Source organism: Ranitomeya variabilis, chromosome 1 (genome assembly GCF_051348905.1).
Source record: "Ranitomeya variabilis isolate aRanVar5 chromosome 1, aRanVar5.hap1, whole genome shotgun sequence".
NCBI classification, from domain to species: domain Eukaryota; kingdom Metazoa; phylum Chordata; class Amphibia; order Anura; family Dendrobatidae; genus Ranitomeya; species Ranitomeya variabilis.
Window position 1 is genome coordinate 789,953,019 of NC_135232.1, and position 16,123 is coordinate 789,969,141.

Consider the following 16,123-nt stretch of genomic DNA (forward strand, 5'->3'; position numbering starts at 1 on the left):
TAGTCTTATCATATGGCTAAAATTATTTCCTTTGTTTTGACTAATATCCTTCCCAAACCAGTGTCCCATTAGCGTACAACGAAACTGATGTTCCAAGCCATTTTTCTAGGCTTAAGTTCCTAAGGGTCAGTGGCTACTGCATTGAAGCTGTAGAAAGTAAAAAAGATCAAAGCTTGAGAGTCAGAAACCAGCAAAATCAACCCCTTTTGTGGTCTTGCATACATTACTGTGCCACATTTTACCAACAGGGAACTCTGTTAGTAATTATAGTGCTTTGGAACAAAGCACTATACTGTTATTCCACCGTGGTAAACTTCTTCTTATTCTTATTATTCAGTCCGCACGTAATGCGGCCCGAACCGCTAAACTCACAGACTCCAGTGAGGTGTCATTTCGAAGCCAGCGTTCCTGAGAGGTGTGCTAAGTATTTTTCGTGTCGATCGGATTTGTAGTTTTTGCGCAATTTGTGTTTGAAAAAAGTCTTTCAATGCGTTTCAATGGAGAAATTTTCCTATACGTTTATAATGGGCTGGTTTCTGAGGCAATTTCTAAAAATAACTGCCACCTGGCTGATTAGCTCATTGATATGCGCAGTCAGACACAGTTACTATGCCAACTCCTATGAAATCTACATCAGCTCACCAGATCACAAGTTTTGTCAGATAATATCAGCTCTTAAAGTGACAGTACAGCACAATTCCAAACCACTATCCGTAGTCTTATGATTATTAGACTGTGGCCCGATTCTAACTCATCGGGTATTCTAGAATATGCATGTCCACGTAGTATATTGCACAGCCACACAGTATACAGTGCAGAGCCGTGCAGTACACAGCGCAGAGCCGCGCAGTACACAGCGCAGAGCCGCGCAGTACACAGCGCAGAGCCGCGCAGTACACAGCGCAGAGCCGCGCAGTACACAGCGCAGAGCCGCGCAGTACACAGCGCAGAGCCGCGCAGTATAAAGCGCAGAGCCGTGCAGTACACAGCGCAGAGCCGTGCAGTACACAGCGCAGAGCCGCGCAGTACACAGCGCAGAGCCGCGCAGTACACAGCGCAGAGCCGCGCAGTATAAAGCGCAGAGCCGCGCAGTACACAGCGCAGAGCCGCGCAGTACACAGCGCAGAGCCGCGCAGTACACAGCGCAGAGCCGCGCAGTATAAAGCGCAGAGCCGTGCAGTACACAGCGCAGAGCCGCGCAGTACACAGCGCAGAGCCGTGCAGTACACAGCGCAGAGCCGCGCAGTATAAAGCGCAGAGCCGTGCAGTACACAGCGCAGAGCCGCGCAGTACACAGCGCAGAGCCGCGCAGTACACAGCGCAGAGCCGCGCAGTACACAGCGCAGAGCCGCGCAGTATAAAGCGCAGAGCCGCGCAGTACACAGCGCAGAGCCGGGCAGTACACAGCGCAGAGCCGTGCAGTACACAGCGCAGAGCCGCGCAGTTTAAAGCGCAGAGCCGTGCAGTACACAGCGCAGAGCCGCACAGTACACAGCGCAGAGCCGTGCAGTACACAGCGCAGAGCCGTGCAGTACACAGCGCAGAGCCGCGCAGTATAAAGCGCAGAGCCGTGCAGTACACAGCGCAGAGCCGCGCAGTACACAGCGCAGAGCCGCGCAGTACACAGCGCAGAGCCGCGCAGTATAAAGCGCAGAGCCGCGCAGTATAATGCGCAGAGCCGCGCAGTACACAGCGCAGAGCCGCGCAGTACACAGCGCAGAGCCGTGCAGTACACAGCGCAGAGCCGCGCAGTATAAAGCGCAGAGCCGTGCAGTACACAGCGCAGAGCCGCGCAGTACACAGCGCAGAGCCGTGCAGTACACAGCGCAGAGCCGCGCAGTATAAAGCGCAGAGCCGTGCAGTACACAGCGCAGAGCCGTGCAGTACACAGCGCAGAGCCGCGCAGTACACAGCGCAGAGCCATGCAGTACACAGCGCAAAGCCGCGCAGTATAAAGCGCAGAGCCGCGCAGTATAAAGCGGAGAGCCGCGCAGTACACAGCGCAGAGCCGAGCAGTACACAGCGCAGAGCCGCGCAGTAGACAGCGCAGAGCCGGGCAGTACAGAGCGCAGAGCCGCACAGTATAAAGCGCAGAGCCGCGCAGTATACCGCGCAGAGCCGTGCAGTACACAGCGCAGAGCCGCGCAGTACAAAGCGCAGAGCCGCGCAGTACACAGCGCAGAGCTGCGCAGTACACAGCGCAGAGCCGCGCAGTACACAGCGCAGAGCCGAGCAGTACACAGCGCAGAGCCGCGCAGTACACAGCGCAGAGCCGCGCAGTACACAGCGCAGAGCCGCGCAGTATACAGCGCAGAGCTGCGCAGTACACAGCGCAGAGCCGCGCAGTACAGAGCGCAGAGCCGCACAGTATAAAGCGCAGAGCCGCGCAGTACACAGCGCAGAGCCGCGCAGTACACAGCGCAGAGCCGCGCAGTACACAGTGCAGAGCCGCACAGTACACAGCACAGAGCCGCGCAGTACACAGCGCAGAGCCACCCAGTATACAGCGCAGAGCCGCGCAGTACGCAGCGTAGAGCCACGCAGTATGCAGCGCAGAGCCGCGCAGTATACAGCGCTGAGCCGCGTAGTATACAGCGCAGAGCCCCGCAGTATACAGTGCAGAGCCCCGCAGTATACAGCGCAGACACGCGCAGTACACAGCACGGACACGCGCAGTACACAGCGCAGAGCCGCGCAGTACACAGCGCAGAGCCGCGTAGTATACAGCGAAGAGCCACGCAGTATATAGCGCAGAGCCGCGCAGTACACAGCGCAGAGCCGCGCAGTACACAGCGCAGAGCCGCGCAGTACACAGCGCAGAGCCGCGCAGTACACAGCGCAGAGCCGCGCAGTATAAAGCGCAGAGCCGTGCAGTACACAGCGCAGAGCCGCGCAGTACACAGCGCAGAGCCGCGCAGTACACAGCGCAGAGCCGCGCAGTATAAAGCGCAGAGCCGCGCAGTACACAGCGCAGAGCCGCGCAGTACACAGCGCAGAGCCGCGCAGTACACAGCGCAGAGCCGCGCAGTATAAAGCGCAGAGCCGTGCAGTACACAGCGCAGAGCCGCGCAGTACACAGCGCAGAGCCGTGCAGTACACAGCGCAGAGCCGCGCAGTATAAAGCGCAGAGCCGTGCAGTACACAGCGCAGAGCCGCGCAGTACACAGCGCAGAGCCGCGCAGTACACAGCGCAGAGCCGCGCAGTACACAGCGCAGAGCCGCGCAGTATAAAGCGCAGAGCCGCGCAGTACACAGCGCAGAGCCGCGCAGTACACAGCGCAGAGCCGTGCAGTACACAGCGCAGAGCCGCGCAGTTTAAAGCGCAGAGCCGTGCAGTACACAGCGCAGAGCCGCGCAGTACACAGCGCAGAGCCGTGCAGTACACAGCGCAGAGCCGTGCAGTACACAGCGCAGAGCCGCGCAGTATAAAGCGCAGAGCCGTGCAGTACACAGCGCAGAGCCGCGCAGTACACAGCGCAGAGCCGCGCAGTACACAGCGCAGAGCCGCGCAGTATAAAGCGCAGAGCCGCGCAGTATAATGCGCAGAGCCGCGCAGTACACAGCGCAGAGCCGCGCAGTACACAGCGCAGAGCCGTGCAGTACACAGCGCAGAGCCGCGCAGTATAAAGCGCAGAGCCGTGCAGTACACAGCGCAGAGCCGCGCAGTACACAGCGCAGAGCCGTGCAGTACACAGCGCAGAGCCGCGCAGTATAAAGCGCAGAGCCGTGCAGTACACAGCGCAGAGCCGTGCAGTACACAGCGCAGAGCCGCGCAGTACACAGCGCAGAGCCATGCAGTACACAGCGCAAAGCCGCGCAGTATAAAGCGCAGAGCCGCGCAGTATAAAGCGGAGAGCCGCGCAGTACACAGCGCAGAGCCGAGCAGTACACAGCGCAGAGCCGCGCAGTAGACAGCGCAGAGCCGTGCAGTACAGAGCGCAGAGCCGCACAGTATAAAGCGCAGAGCCGCGCAGTATACCGCGCAGAGCCGTGCAGTACACAGCGCAGAGCCGCGCAGTACAAAGCGCAGAGCCGCGCAGTACACAGCGCAGAGCCGCGCAGTACACAGCGCAGAGCCGCGCAGTACACAGCGCAGAGCCGAGCAGTACACAGCGCAGAGCCGCGCAGTACACAGCGCAGAGCCGCGCAGTACACAGCGCAGAGCCGCGCAGTATACAGCGCAGAGCTGTGCAGTACACAGCGCAGAGCCGCGCAGTACAGAGCGCAGAGCCGCACAGTATAAAGCGCAGAGCCGCGCAGTACACAGCGCAGAGCCGCGCAGTACACAGCGCAGAGCCGCGCAGTACACAGTGCAGAGCCGCACAGTACACAGCACAGAGCCGCGCAGTACACAGCGCAGAGCCACCCAGTATACAGCGCAGAGCCGCGCAGTACGCAGCGTAGAGCCACGCAGTATGCAGCGCAGAGCCGCGCAGTATACAGCGCTGAGCCGCGTAGTATACAGCGCAGAGCCCCGCAGTATACAGTGCAGAGCCCCGCAGTATACAGCGCAGACACGCGCAGTACACAGCACGGACACGCGCAGTACACAGCGCAGAGCCGCGCAGTACACAGCGCAGAGCCGCGTAGTATACAGCGAAGAGCCACGCAGTATATAGCGCAGAGCCGCGCAGTACAAAGCGCAGAGCTGCGCAGAGCTGCGCAGTATACAGCGCAGAGCCGCGCAGAACGCGCAGTACACAGTGCAGAGCCGCGCAGTACACAGCGCAGAGCCGTGCAGTACACAGCGCAGAGCCGCGCAGTACACAGCGCAGAGCCACGCAGTATACAGCGCAGAGCCGCGTAGTATACAGCGCAGAGCCGCGTAGTATACAGCGCAGAGCCACGCAGTATACAGCACAGAGCCACGCAGTATACAGCGCAGAGCCACGTAGTTATACTGCCCAGTCACGTAGTATATTGTCCAGTCACATAGTATACTGCATATCCCTGTTAAAAAAAAAAAGAATTAAAATAAAAAAGTTACATACTCACCTCCTGGAGCGGCCGGTATCTGATGGTTGTTGCACCTCCTAGAGCGGCCGGTACACGATGCTTGTTGCACCTGGAGTGGCCGGTACCCGATGCTTGTTGCGCGCTCCGGTCCCAAGAGTGCATTGCGGTCTCACGAGATGATGACGTAGCGGTGTTGTGAGACAGAAAGACGGAAGTGCCCTTAGATAATTAGATAGTAGATTACCCCGCTCACCAATTCGGAACCCGAGAGGCCCGGCCCACCAAATCGGACCCACTAGGGGCCCGGCCCACCAAATCGGACCCAGAGTGACCCCGCCCCCTAAATCAGACCCAGAGTGACCCCGCCCACCAAATCGGACCCAGAGTGGCTCCGCCCACCAAATCGGACCCAGAGTGACCCCTTCCACCAAATCAGACCCAGAGTGACCCCTTCCACCAAATCGGACCCAGAGTGACCCCTTCCACCAAATCGGGCCCAGAGTGACCCCGCCCACCAAATCGGACCCAGAGTGACCCCACCCACCAAATCGGACCCTGAGGTGCCCAGCCCACCAAATCAGACCCTGAGGTGCCCAGCCCACCAAATCGGACCGAGTGACCCCACCCACCAAATTGGTCCCTAAGGTGCCCCGCCCACCAAATCGGACCCAGAGTGGCTCCGCCCACCGAATCGGACCCAGAGTGGCCGCGCCCACAGAATCGGACCAAAAGTGACCCCGCCCACCGAATCGGACCTAGATTTACCCCGCCCACAAAATCAGACCCAGATTGACCCAACCCACCAAATCGGACCGCCTGAGGGGCACCCAAGTGTGAAAGTCTTGCAGGGGCAGCCCGGGCACCATTCCAAAGCACTATCTGTAGTTCCTTCAGGAAATACCCATCTAGTTCTTATTATTATTATTCAGTCCGCACGTAATGCGGCCCGAACCGCTAAACTCACAGACTCCAGTGAGGTGTCATTTCGAAGCCAGCGTTCCTGAGAGGTGTGCTAAGTATTTTTCGTGTCGATCGGATTTGTAGTTTTGGCGCAATTTGCGTTTGAAAAAAGTGTCTCAATGCATTTCAATAGGGAAATTTTCCAATACGTTTATAATGGGCCTGATTTCTGAGGCAATTTCTAAAAATAACTGCCACCTGGCTGATTACCTCATTGATATGCGCAGTGAGACCCAGTTACTATGCCAACGCCTATAAACTCTACCAGCCCACCAGGTCACAAGTTTTGTCAGATAATATCAGCTCTTAAAGTGACAGTACAGCACAATTACAAAGCACTATCTGTAGTCTTATCATTATTGCCCCACTCACCAAATCGGACCCAGCCCACCAAATCGGACCAGAGTGCCCCCGCTTGCCAAATCGGACCCAGAGTGCCCCCGCCCGCCAAATCGGACCCAGAGTGGCGCCGCCCGTCAAGTCGGACCCAGAGTGGCGCCGCCCGCCAAATCGGACCCAGAGTGGCGCCGCCCGCCAAATCGGACCCAGAGTGGCGCCGCCTGCCAAATCGGACCCAGAGTGGCGCCGCCCGCCAAATCGGATTCAGAGTGGCGCCGCCCGTCAAATCGGACCCAGAGTGACCCGGGCCACCTAATCGGACCCAGAGTGACCCGGGCCACCAAATCGGACCCAGAGTGACCCGGGCCACCAAATCGGACCCAGAGTGACCCGGGCCACCAAATCGGACCCAGAGTGACCCGGGCCACCAAATCGGACCCAGAGTGACCCGGGCCACCAAATCGGACCCAGAGTGACCCGGGCCACCAAATCGGACCCAGAGTGACCCGGGCCACCAAATCGGACCCAGAGTGACCCGGGCCACCAAATCGAACCCAGAGTGACCCGGGCCACCAAATCGGACCCAGAGTGACCCGGGCCACCAAATCGGACCCAGAGTGACCCGGGCCACCAAATCGGACCCAGAGTGACCCGGCCCACCAAATCGGACCCAGAGTGACCCGGCCCACCAAATCGAACCCAGAGTGACCCGGCCCACCAAATCGGACCCAGAGTGACCCGGGCCACCAAATCGGACCCAGAGTGACCCGGGCCACCAAATCGGACCCAGAGTGACCCCGGCCACCAAATCGGGCCCAGAGTGACCCGGGCCACCAAATCGGGCCCAGAGTGACCCGGACCACCAAATCGGGCCCAGAGTGACCCGGGTTGACCAAATCGGGCCCAGAGTGACCCGGGCCACCAAATTGGGCCCAGAGTGACCCGGGCCACCAAATGGGACCCAGAGTGACCCGGGCCACCAAATGGGACCCAGAGTGACCCGGCCCACCAAATGGGACCCAGAGTGACCCGGCCCACCAAATGGGACCCAGAGTGACCCGGCCCACCAAATGGGACCCAGAGTGACCCGGCCCACCAAATGGGACCCAGAGTGACCCGGCCCACCAAATGGGACCCAGAGTGACCCGGCCCACCAAATGGGACCCAGAGTGACCCGGCCCACCAAATGGGACCCAGAGTGACCCGGCCCACCAAATGGGACCCAGAGTGACCCGGCCCACCAAATGGGACCCAGAGTGAACCGGCCCACCAAATGGGACCCAGAGTGACCCGGCCCACCAAATCGGACCCAGAGTGACCCGGCCCACCAAGCCTCAACCCTGAGGGGCTACAACTACCAAACCAGCGCCTGAGGGGCACCCAAGTGTGAAAGTCTTGCAGGGGCAGCCCGGGCACCATTCCAAAGCACTATCTGTAGTTCCTTCAGGAAATACCCATCTAGTTTATAATGAACTCCTGGCATGTAAGACTAAAAAAGTGCATGTAATGAGTTTTAGTATGAAACAGATCTTTCCCTTTTACATTATATGCATTTTCTTTCTGATCAGTTTTACCTTTACAAATAAGAAAACAAAAGCAGTTCCATAGAGAAAAGAAATCTTTCTGTTATCCAGTCATCAGGAACATGTTGAGTATCTAGATTTGACAAAACACCTACTTCAAGTAAGAAGATAGCGCATTGGACTTCTAGGGAACTGATGTGATTCAAAGGTTGTGGGTTCGAGTCCCACTAGAGTCATATTTTAAAGTTTGTGTGACATTCATACTTTGTCTCAGTTGTTGGAAATATGAAAAAGGAAAAAAAATGTATCAGATCTGCGCTTCATATTAACATTTAGAGAAAATTAGAAGCCGTATTTAGGTTTGAACTTGTCAAAGAAACGTAGAAGGAGCAGATACTAAAGGCTCATTGACACAAACAATAGCATATAGGGCACAATAAATTATTGCATATTGTTTGTCTAGTGATTGGTGTTCTGTTTCCTGTTTTCAGTAGTCCCAAGTTGTTTTTTTAATTTGAACCTTTTTAAAAGTCATTTTTGTATGTGTTTACAAGATATGCAAAACGTGGACATTCTTTGGCTAAAAAGTGTCGAAATAAGTTTAAAGATGAGAACAGAGTGATATCAGCTGCCTTGTCCTCATAAACACTTTCTGCTTCGCTAACGAGATCACTGAAATCATGTAAGCAGGTAATTTTTGGAGAGCCGAAATTCAGTGGAAATGAGTTTTTTGTTATTAAGTTAATTTTTATGGTAAGAAATTAGTTTATAATTTTGGACAAATCATCTGATCTCTTTTCATAATAATCTAGCGTTAACACAAATTACCACTATAAAATCTGAAGCAGTAAACTTTGTGAAAGCCAAATTTTGTATCAGTCTGAAATCTTTTGGCCATTAATGTACAGTCCTAGATATTTTTAGAAAAACTGTAAAAGGAAAAAATGAGGAAAGGAAAAACTTCTAAAGAAAAGCATTGCTGACTTCTAAAATCAGGATATCTAGCAGGAGTACTCCAGAAAATTTCCCTGCATTTATTTGGACTAAAACAAATGTTCTCTGATAGTCTTATCATATGGCTAAAATTATTTCCTTTGTTTTGACTAATATCCTTCCCAAACCAGTGTCCCATTAGCGTACAATGAAACTGATGTTCCAAGCCAATTTTCTAGGCTTAAGTTCCTAAGGGTCAGTGGCTACTGCATTGAAGCTGTAGAAAGTAAAAAAGATCAAAGCTTGAGAGTCAGAAACCAGCAAAATCAACCCCTTTTGTGGTCTTGCATACATTACTGTGCCACATTTTACCAACAGGGAACTCTGTTAGTAATTTATAATGAACTCCTGGCATGTAAGACTAAAAAAGTGCATGTAATGAGTTTTAGTATGAAATAGATCTTTCCCTTTTACATTATATGCATTTTCTTTCTGATCAGTTTTACCTTTACAAATAAGAAAACAAAAGCAAAGTTCCATAGAGAAAAGAAATCTTTCTGTTATCCAGTCATCAGGAAAATGTTGAGTATCTAGATTTGACAAAACACCTACTTCAAGTAAGAGACTTGTGGCTCTGTGGCGCAATGTATAGCGCATTGGACTTCTTGGGAACTGATGTGATTCAAAGTTTGTGGGTTCGAGTCCCACCAGAGTCATATTTTAAAGTTTGTGTGACATTCATTCTTTGTCTCAGTTGTTGGAAATATGAAAAAGGAAAAAAAATGTATCAGATCTGCGCTTCATATTAACATTTAGAGAAAATTAGAAGCCGTATTTAGGTTTGAACTTGTCAAAGAACGTAGAAGGAGCAGATACTAAAGGCTCATTGACACAAACAATAGCATATAGGGCACAATAAATTATTGCATATTGTTTGTCTAGTGATTGGTGTTCTGTTTCCTGTTTTCAGTAGTCCCAAGTTGTTTTTTTAATTTGAACCTTTTTAAAAGTCATTTTTGTATGTGTTTACAAGATATGCAAAACGTGGACATTCTTTGGCTAAAAAGTGTCGAAATAAGTTTAAAGATGAGAACAGAGTGATATCAGCTGCCTTGTCCTCATAAACACTTTCTGCTTCGCTAACGAGATCACTGAAATCATGTAAGCAGGTAATTTTTGGAGAGCCGAAATTCAGTGGAAATGAGTTTTTTGTTATTAAGTTAATTTTTATGGTAAGAAATTAGTTTATAATTTTGGACAAATCATCTGATCTCTTTTCATAATAATCTAGCGTTAACACAAATTACCACTATAAAATCTGAAGCAGTAAACTTTGTGAAAGCCAAATTTTGTATCAGTCTGAAATCTTTTGGCCATTAATGTACAGTCCTAGATATTTTTAGAAAAACTGTAAAAGGAAAAAATGAGGAAAGGAAAAACTTCTAAAGAAAAGCATTGCTGACTTCTAAAATCAGGATATCTAGCAGGAGTACTCCAGAAAATTTCCCTGCATTTATTTGGACTAAAACAAATGTTCTCTGATAGTGTTATCATATGGCTAAAATTATTTCCTTTGTTTTGACTAATATCCTTCCCAAACCAGTGTCCCATTAGCGTACAATGAAACTGATGTTCCAAGCCATTTTTCTAGGCTTAAGTGCCTAAGGGTCAGTGGCTACTGCATTGAAGCTGTAGAAAGTAAAAAAGATCAAAGCTTGAGAGTCAGAAACCAGCAAAATCAACCCCTTTTGTGGTCTTGCATACATTACTGTGCCACATTTTACCAACAGGGAACTCTGTTAGTAATTTATAATGAACTCCTGGCATGTAAGACTAAAAAAGTGCATGTAATGAGTTTTAGTATGAAATAGATCTTTCCCTTTTACATTATATGCATTTTCTTTCTGATCAGTTTTACCTTTACAAATAAGAAAACAAAAGCAAAGTTCCATAGAGAAAAGAAATCTTTCTGTTATCCAGTCATCAGGAAAATGTTGAGTATCTAGATTTGACAAAACACCTACTGCAAGTAAGAGACTTGTGGCTCTGTGGCGCAATGGATAGCGCATTGGACTTCTAGGGAACTGATGTGATTCAAAGGTTGTGGGTTCGAGTCCCACCAGAGTCATATTTTAAAGTTTGTGTGACATTCATTCTTTGTCTCAGTTGTTGGAAATATGAAAAAGGAAAAAAAATGTATCAGATCTGCGCTTCATATTAACATTTAGAGAAAATTAGAAGCCGTATTTAGGTTTGAACTTGTCAAAGAACGTAGAAGGAGCAGATACTAAAGGCTCATTGACACAAACAATAGCATATAGGGCACAATAAATTATTGCATATTGTTTGTCTAGTGATTGGTGTTCTGTTTCCTGTTTTCAGTAGTCCCAAGTTGTTTTTTTAATTTGAACCTTTTTAAAAGTCATTTTTGTATGTGTTTACAAGATATGCAAAACGTGGACATTCTTTGGCTAAAAAGTGTCGAAATAAGTTTAAAGATGAGAACAGAGTGATATCAGCTGCCTTGTCCTCATAAACACTTTCTGCTTCGCTAACGAGATCACTGAAATCATGTAAGCAGGTAATTTTTGGAGAGCCGAAATTCAGTGGAAATGAGTTTTTTGTTATTAAGTTAATTTTTATGGTAAGAAATTAGTTTATAATTTTGGACAAATCATCTGATCTCTTTTCATAATAATCTAGCGTTAACACAAATTACCACTATAAAATCTGAAGCAGTAAACTTTGTGAAAGCCAAATTTTGTATCAGTCTGAAATCTTTTGGCCATTAATGTACAGTCCTAGATATTTTTAGAAAAACTGTAAAAGGAAAAAATGAGGAAAGGAAAAACTTCTAAAGAAAAGCATTGCTGACTTCTAAAATCAGGATATCTAGCAGGAGTACTCCAGAAAATTTCCCTGCATTTATTTGGACTAAAACAAATGTTCTCTGATAGTCTTATCATATGGCTAAAATTATTTCCTTTGTTTTGACTAATATCCTTCCCAAACCAGTGTCCCATTAGCGTACAATGAAACTGATGTTCCAAGCCATTTTTCTAGGCTTAAGTTCCTAAGGGTCAGTGGCTACTGCATTGAAGCTGTAGAAAGTAAAAAAGATCAAAGCTTGAGAGTCAGAAACCAGCAAAATCAACCCCTTTTGTGGTCTTGCATACATTACTGTGCCACATTTTACCAACAGGGAACTCTGTTAGTAATTTATAATGAACTCCTGGCATGTAAGACTAAAAAAGTGCATGTAATGAGTTTTAGTATGAAATAGATCTTTCCCTTTTACATTATATGCATTTTCTTTCTGATCAGTTTTACCTTTACAAATAAGAAAACAAAAGCAAAGTTCCATAGAGAAAAGAAATCTTTCTGTTATCCAGTCATCAGGAAAATGTTGAGTATCTAGATTTGACAAAACACCTACTTCAAGTAAGAGACTTGTGGCTCTGTGGCGCAATGGATAGCGCATTGGACTTCTAGGGAACTGATGTGATTCAAAGGTTGTGGGTTCGAGTCCCACCAGAGTCATATTTTAAAGTTTGTGTGACATTCATACTTTGTCTCACTTGTTGGAAATATGAAAAAGGAAAAAAAATGTATCAGATCTGCGCTTAATATTAACATTTAGAGAAAATTAGAAGCCGTATTTAGGTTTGAACTTGTCAAAGAACGTAGAAGGAGCAGATACTAAAGGCTCATTGACACAAACAATAGCATATAGGGCACAATAAATTATTGCATATTGTTTGTCTAGTGATTGGTGTTCTGTTTCCTGTTTTCAGTAGTCCCAAGTTCTTTTTTTAATTTGAACCTTTTTAAAAGTCATTTTTGTATGTGTTTACAAGATATGCAAAACGTGGACATTCTTTGGCTAAAAAGTGTCGAAATAAGTTTAAAGATGAGAACAGAGTGATATCAGCTGCCTTGTCCTCATAAACACTTTCTGCTTCGCTAACGAGATCACTGAAATCATGTAAGCAGGTAATTTTTGGAGAGCCGAAATTCAGTGGAAATGAGTTTTTTGTTATTAAGTTAATTTTTATGGTAAGAAATTAGTTTATAATTTTGGACAAATCATCTGATCTCTTTTCATAATAATCTAGCGTTAACACAAATTACCACTATAAAATCTGAAGCAGTAAACTTTGTGAAAGCCAAATTTTGTATCAGTCTGAAATCTTTTGGCCATTAATGTACAGTCCTAGATATTTTTAGAAAAACTGTAAAAGGAAAAAATGAGGAAAGGAAAAACTTCTAAAGAAAAGCATTGCTGACTTCTAAAATCAGGATATCTAGCAGGAGTACTCCAGAAAATTTCCCTGCATTTATTTGGACTAAAACAAATGTTCTCTGATAGTCTTATCATATGGCTAAAATTATTTCCTTTGTTTTGACTAATATCCTTCCCAAACCAGTGTCCCATTAGCGTACAATGAAACTGATGTTCCAAGCCATTTTTCTAGGCTTAAGTTCCTAAGGGTCAGTGGCTACTGCATTGAAGCTGTAGAAAGTAAAAAAGATCAAAGCTTGAGAGTCAGAAACCAGCAAAGTCAACCCCTTTTGTGGTCTTGCATACATTACTGTGCCACATTTTACCAACAGGGAACTCTATTAGTAATTTATAATGAACTCCTGGCATGTAAGACTAAAAAAGTGCATGTAATGAGTTTTAGTATGAAATAGATCTTTCCCTTTTACATTATATGCATTTTCTTTCTGATCAGTTTTACCTTTACAAATAAGAAAACAAAAGCAAAGTTCCATAGAGAAAAGAAATCTTTCTGTTATCCAGTCATCAGGAAAATGTTGAGTATCTAGATTTGACAAAACACCTACTTCAAGTAAGAGACTTGTGGCTCTGTGGCGCAATGGATAGCGCATTGGGACTTCTAGGGAACTGATGTGATTCAAAGTTTGTGGGTTCGAGTCCCACCAGAGTCATATTTTAAAGTTTGTGTGACATTCATACTTTGTCTCAGTTGTTGGAAATATGAAAAAGGAAAAAAAATGTATCAGATCTGCACTTCATATTAACATTTAGAGAAAATTAGAAGCCGTATTTAGGTTTGAACTTGTCAAAGAACGTAGAAGGAGCAGATACTAAAGGCTCATTGACACAAACAATAGCATATAGGGCACAATAAATTATTGCATATTGTTTGTCTAGTGATTGGTGTTCTGTTTCCTGTTTTCAGTAGTCCCAAGTTCTTTTTTTAATTTGAACCTTTTTAAAAGTCATTTTTGTATGTGTTTACAAGATATGCAAAACGTGGACATTCTTTGGCTAAAAAGTGTCGAAATAAGTTTAAAGATGAGAACAGAGTGATATCAGCTGCCTTGTCCTCATAAACACTTTCTGCTTCGCTAACGAGATCACTGAAATCATGTAAGCAGGTAATTTTTGGAGAGCCGAAATTCAGTGGAAATGAGTTTTTTGTTATTAAGTTAATTTTTATGGTAAGAAATTAGTTTATAATTTTGGACAAATCATCTGATCTCTTTTCATAATAATCTAGCGTTAACACAAATTACCACTATAAAATCTGAAGCAGTAAACTTTGTGAAAGCCAAATTTTGTATCAGTCTGAAATCTTTTGGCCATTAATGTACAGTCCTAGATATTTTTAGAAAAACTGTAAAAGGAAAAAATGAGGAAAGGAAAAACTTCTAAAGAAAAGCATTGCTGACTTCTAAAATCAGGATATCTAGCAGGAGTACTCCAGAAAATTTCCCTGCATTTATTTGGACTAAAACAAATGTTCTCTGATAGTCTTATCATATGGCTAAAATTATTTCCTTTGTTTTGACTAATATCCTTCCCAAACCAGTGTCCCATTAGCGTACAATGAAACTGATGTTCCAAGCCATTTTTCTAGGCTTAAGTTCCTAAGGGTCAGTGGCTACTGCATTGAAGCTGTAGAAAGTAAAAAAGATCAAAGCTTGAGAGTCAGAAACCAGCAAAATCAACCCCTTTTGTGGTCTTGCATACATTACTGTGCCACATTTTACCAACAGGGAACTCTGTTAGTAATTTATAATGAACTCCTGGCATGTAAGACTAAAAAAGTGCATGTAATGAGTTTTAGTATGAAATAGATCTTTCCCTTTTACATTATATGCATTTTCTTTCTGATCAGTTTTACCTTTACAAATAAGAAAACAAAAGCAAAGTTCCATAGAGAAAAGAAATCTTTCTGTTATCCAGTCATCAGGAAAATGTTGAGTATCTAGATTTGACAAAACACCTACTTCAAGTAAGAGACTTGTGGCTCTGTGGCGCAATGGATAGCGCATTGGACTTCTAGGGAACTGATGTGATTCAAAGGTTGTGGGTTCGAGTCCCACCAGAGTCATATTTTAAAGTTTGTGTGACATTCATACTTTGTCTCACTTGTTGGAAATATGAAAAAGGAAAAAAAATGTATCAGATCTGCGCTTAATATTAACATTTAGAGAAAATTAGAAGCCGTATTTAGGTTTGAACTTGTCAAAGAACGTAGAAGGAGCAGATACTAAAGGCTCATTGACACAAACAATAGCATATAGGGCACAATAAATTATTGCATATTGTTTGTCTAGTGATTGGTGTTCTGTTTCCTGTTTTCAGTAGTCCCAAGTTCTTTTTTTAATTTGAACCTTTTTAAAAGTCATTTTTGTATGTGTTTACAAGATATGCAAAACGTGGACATTCTTTGGCTAAAAAGTGTCGAAATAAGTTTAAAGATGAGAACAGAGTGATATCAGCTGCCTTGTCCTCATAAACACTTTCTGCTTCGCTAACGAGATCACTGAAATCATGTAAGCAGGTAATTTTTGGAGAGCCGAAATTCAGTGGAAATGAGTTTTTTGTTATTAAGTTAATTTTTATGGTAAGAAATTAGTTTATAATTTTGGACAAATCATCTGATCTCTTTTCATAATAATCTAGCGTTAACACAAATTACCACTATAAAATCTGAAGCAGTAAACTTTGTGAAAGCCAAATTTTGTATCAGTCTGAAATCTTTTGGCCATTAATGTACAGTCCTAGATATTTTTAGAAAAACTGTAAAAGGAAAAAATGAGGAAAGGAAAAACTTCTAAAGAAAAGCATTGCTGACTTCTAAAATCAGGATATCTAGCAGGAGTACTCCAGAAAATTTCCCTGCATTTATTTGGACTAAAACAAATGTTCTCTGATAGTCTTATCATATGGCTAAAATTATTTCCTTTGTTTTGACTAATATCCTTCCCAAACCAGTGTCCCATTAGCGTACAATGAAACTGATGTTCCAAGCCATTTTTCTAGGCTTAAGTTCCTAAGGGTCAGTGGCTACTGCATTGAAGCTGTAGAAAGTAAAAAAGATCAAAGCTTGAGAGTCAGAAACCAGCAAAGTCAACCCCTTTTGTGGTCTTGCATA

General features: G+C 46.1%; 4 non-coding genes across 4 annotated transcripts; all 4 read left to right on the forward strand.

Annotated features, from left to right (window-relative positions):
* The first annotated feature begins 10,753 nt into the window (after positions 1-10,753).
* On the forward strand, positions 10,754-10,839 carry TRNAR-UCU (transfer RNA arginine (anticodon UCU)). The gene is given in 2 exon segments: positions 10,754-10,790; positions 10,804-10,839. It is a non-coding gene; the product is annotated as a tRNA-Arg (tRNA).
* A 1,326-nt stretch (positions 10,840-12,165) lies between these two features.
* On the forward strand, positions 12,166-12,251 carry TRNAR-UCU (transfer RNA arginine (anticodon UCU)). The gene is given in 2 exon segments: positions 12,166-12,202; positions 12,216-12,251. It is a non-coding gene; the product is annotated as a tRNA-Arg (tRNA).
* A 1,326-nt stretch (positions 12,252-13,577) lies between these two features.
* Positions 13,578-13,664, forward strand: TRNAR-UCU (transfer RNA arginine (anticodon UCU)). The gene is given in 2 exon segments: positions 13,578-13,615; positions 13,629-13,664. It is a non-coding gene; the product is annotated as a tRNA-Arg (tRNA).
* Positions 13,665-14,990: 1,326 nt separating this feature from the next.
* Positions 14,991-15,076, forward strand: TRNAR-UCU (transfer RNA arginine (anticodon UCU)). The gene is given in 2 exon segments: positions 14,991-15,027; positions 15,041-15,076. It is a non-coding gene; the product is annotated as a tRNA-Arg (tRNA).
* The last annotated feature ends 1,047 nt before the right edge of the window (positions 15,077-16,123 follow it).